The sequence below is a fragment of the Lipotes vexillifer genome, unplaced genomic scaffold (assembly GCF_000442215.2).
Source record: "Lipotes vexillifer unplaced genomic scaffold, Lipotes_vexillifer_v1.1 scaffold90, whole genome shotgun sequence".
Lineage (NCBI taxonomy): Eukaryota > Metazoa > Chordata > Mammalia > Artiodactyla > Lipotidae > Lipotes > Lipotes vexillifer.
The window spans coordinates 4,014,730-4,019,525 of NW_006782310.1; positions in this window are offsets into that span (position 1 = coordinate 4,014,730).

Here is a 4,796-nt window from a genome sequence, read left to right on the forward strand (position 1 = left end):
CCCTGCATCGGCAGGCGGACTGTCAACCACTGCGCCACCAGGGAAGCCCCTCATTCACATTTGACAGAGAAATAAAAACCTTTACAGACAAGCAAAAGCTAAGAGAATTCAGCACCACCAAACCAGCTTTACAACAAATGCTAAAGGAACCTCTCTAGGCAGGAAACACAGAGAAGGAAAAGACCTACAATAACAAACCCAAAACAATTAAGAAAATGGTAATAGGAACATACATATCGATAACTACCTTAAATGTAAATGGATTAAATGCTCCAACCAAAAGACACAGACTGGCTGAATGGACACAAAAACAAGACCTGTATATATGCTCTCTACAAGAGACCCACTTCAGACCTAGGGACACATACAGACTGAAAGAGAGGGGATGGATAAAGATATTCCATGCAAATGGAAATCAAAAGAAAGCTGGAGTAGAAATTCTCATATCAGACAAAATAGACTTTAAAATAAAGACTATTACAAGAGACAAAGAAGGACACTACATAATGATCAAGGGATCAATCCAAGAAGAATATATAACAATTGTAAATATTTATGCACCCAACATAGGAACACCTCAATACTTAAGGCAAACGCTAACAGCCATAAAAGGGGAAATCGACAGTAACATGATCATAGTAGGGGACTTTATCACCCCACTTTCACCAATGGAAAGATCATCCAAAATGAAAATAAATAAGGAAACACAAGCTTTAAATGATACATTAAACAAGATGGACATAACTGATATTTAGAGGACATTCCATCCAAAAACAACAGAATACACTTTCTTCTCAGGTGCTAATGGAATACTTTCCAGGATAGATTATATCTTCGGTCACAAATCAAGCCTTGGTAAATTTAAGAAAATTGAAATTGTATCAAGTATCTTTTCTGACCACAACTCTATGAGACTAGATATCAATTACAGGAAAACATCTGTGAAAAATACAAACACATGAAGGCTAAACAGTACACTACTAAATAACCAAGAGATCACTGAAGAAATCAAAGAGGAAATCAAAAAAATATCTAAAAACAAATGACAGTGAAAACACAATGACCCAAAACCTATGGGATGCAGCAAAAGCAGTTCTAAGAGGGAAGTTTATAGCAATACAATCCTACCTCAACGAACAAGAAACATCTCAAATAAACAACCTAACCTTACAGCTAAAGCAATTAGAGAAAGAAGAACAAAAAAACCCCAAAGTTAGCAGAAAGAAAGAAATCATAAAGATCAGATCAGGAATAAATGAAAAAGAGATGAAGAAAACAATAGCTAAGGTCAATAAAATTAACAGCTGGTTCTTTGAGAAGGTAAACAAAATTGATAAACCACTAGCCAGACTCATCAAGAAAAAAAGGGAGAAGACTCAAATCAACAGAATTAGAAATGAAAAAGGAGAAGTAACAACTGACACTGCAGAAATACAAAGGATCATGAGGGATTACTACAAGCAACTCTATGCCAATAAAATGGACAACCTGGAAGAAATGGACACATTCTTAGAAAAGCACAACCTTCTGAGACTGAACCAGGAAGAAACAGAAAAAATAAACAGACCAATCACAAGCACTGAAATTGAAACTGTGATTTAAAATCTTCCAACAAACAAAAGCCCAGGACCAGATGGCTTCACAGGCAAATTCTATCAAACATATAGAGAAGAGCTAACACCTATCCTTCTCAAACTCTTCCAAAATATAGCAGAGGGAGGAACACTCCCAAACTCATTCTATGAGGCCTCCATCACCCTGATACCAAAACCAGACAAAGATGTCACAAAAAAAGAAAACTACAGGCCAATATCTCTGACGAACATAGATGCAAAAATCCTCAACAAAATACTAGCAAACAGAATCCAACAGCACATTAAAAGGATCATACACCATGATCAAGTGGGGTTTATCCCAGGAATGCAAGGGTTCTTCAGTATACGCAAATCAATCCATGTGATATACCATATTAACAAACTGAAGGAGAAAAACCATATGATCATCTCAATAGATGCAGAAAAAGCTTTTGACAAAATTCAACACCCATTTATGATAAAAACTCTCCAGAAAGTGGGCACAGAGGGAACTTACCACAACATAATAAAGGCCATATAAGGCAAACCCACAGCCAACATCGTTCTCAATGGTGAAAAACTGAAACCATTTCCACTAAGATCAGGAACAAGACAAGGTTGCCAACTGTCACCACTATTATTCAACATACTTTTGGGAACTTTAGCCACAGCAGTCAGAGAAGAAAAAGAAATAAAAGGAATCCAAATTGGAAAAGAAGAAGTAAAACTGTCACTGTTTGCAGATGACATGATACTATACACAGAGAATCCTAAAGATGCTACCAGAAAACTACTAGAGCTAATCAATGAATTTGGTAAAGTAGCAGGATATAAAGTTAATGCACAGAAATCTCTTGCATCCTATACACTAATGATGAAAAATCTGAAAGAGAAATTAAGGAAACACTCCCATTTACCACTGCAACAAAAAGAATAAAATACCTAGGAATAAACTTACCTAAGGAGACAAAAGACCTGTATGCAGAAAACTATAAGACACTGATGAAAGAAATTAAAGATGATACAAACACATGGAGAGATATACCATGTTTTTGGAGGAATCAACATTATGAAAATAACTGTACTACCCAAAGCAATCTACAGATTCAATGCAATCCCTATCAAAATACCACTGGCATTTTTCACACAACTAGAACAAAAATTTCACAATTTGCATGGAAACACAAAGACCCCAAATAGCCAAAGCAATCTTGAGAAAGAAAATCAGAGCTGGAGGAATCAGGCTCCCTGACTTCAGACTACAGTACAAAGCTACAGTCATCAAGGCCGTGTGGTACTGGCACAAAAACGGAAAGATAGATCAATGGAACAGGATAGAAAGCCCAGAGATAAACCCACGCACACATGGTCACCTTATTTTTGATAAAGGAGGCAAGAATATAAAATGGAGAAGACAGCCTCTTCCACAAGTGGTGCTAGGAAAACCGGACAGCTACACGTAAAAGAATGAAATTAGCACACTCCCAAACACATACCCAAAAATAAACTCAAAATGGATTAAAGACTTAAATGTAAGGCCAGACACTATAAAACTCTTAGAGGATAACATAGGCAGAACACTCTATGACATAAATCACAGCAAGACCCTTTTTGACCCACCTCCTAGAGTACTGGAAATAAAAACAAAAATAAACAAATTGGACCTAATGAAACTTAAAAGCTTTTGCACAGAAAAGGAAACCATAAACAAGATGAAAAGACAACCCTCAGAATGGGAGAAAGTATTTGCAAATGAAGTAACTGACAAAGGATTAATCTCCAAAATTTACAAGCAGCTCATGCAGCTCAATACCAAAAAAACAAACAACCCAATCCAAATATGGGCAGAAGACCTAAATAGACATTTCTCCAAAGAAGATATACACACTGCCAACAAACACATGAAAGGATGCTTCGTATCACTAATCGTTAGAGAAATGCAAATCAAAACTACAATGAGGTATCACCTCACACTGGTCAGGATGGCCATCATCAAAAAATCTACAAACAATAAATGCTGGAGAGGGTGTGGAGAAGAGGGAACCGTCCTGCACTGTTGGTGGGAATGTAAATTGATACAGCGACTATGGAGAACAGTACGGAGGTTCCTTAAGAAACTAAAAATAGAACTACCATACGACCCAAGAATCCCACTGCTGGGCATATACCCTGAGAAAACCATAATTCAAAAAGAGTCACGTACCACAATGTTCACTGCAGCTCTATTTACAATAGCCAGGACATGGAAGCAACCTAAGTGTCCATCGACAGATGAATGGATAAAGAAGATGTGGCACATATATACAATGGAATTTAACTCAGCCATAAAAAGAAACGAAATTGAGTTATTTGTAGTGAAGTGGATGGACCTACAGACTGTCATATAGAGTGAAGTAAGTCAGAAAGAGAAAAATACCGTATGCTAACACATATATATGGAATCTGAAAAAAAAAAAAAAAAAAGGTTCTCATAAACCTAGGGGCAGAACAGGAATAAAGACACAGATGTAGAGAACAGTCTTGAGGACATGGGGAGAGGGAAGGGTAAGCTGAGACGAAGTGTGAGAGTGGCATGGACATATATACACTACCAAATGTAAAATACATAGCTAGTGGGAAGCAGCTGCATAGCACACGGAGATCAGCTTGGTGCTTTGTGTCCACCTAGCGGGGTGGGATAGGGAGAGTCAGAGGGAGACGGAAGAGGGAGGGATATGGGGATATAGATATATGTACAGCTGATTCACTTTGTTATACAGCAGAAACTAACACACCATTGTAAAGCAATTATACTCCAATAAAGATGTTAAAATAAAAAAGAAAGAAAATATAAGCAGAACACGTATCACATCTGCCATATAGTAAGTGCTGAAAAAGTGTAATCTGCATATGTTTAAAAAAAAAAAAAACCATGAGGGCCTTTGGTCATTTGGCACATTAACATTGCTCCTTGGAGAAACCATGCCCTGGAATCCAGAACAGGAAGTGGCTGCTGCTTCACAGAAAGGGTGTCTATTCCTGGTCACATTTTTTAAATGGAAAGGTGTATATGTTCAAAGGCTCACTCAACTGTCTCCTCAGGAGAAATAGAGGGAGGAAAAAATTACCTAACACAGCTCTCTTTATGTGTAAAACACATATCCAAGAGAGCTGCTAATTCTACCTCAGATATACCCATAAGAAATTTTTAAGCTAAAAAGAAGGCAGGGGTAAGGAAAGAGT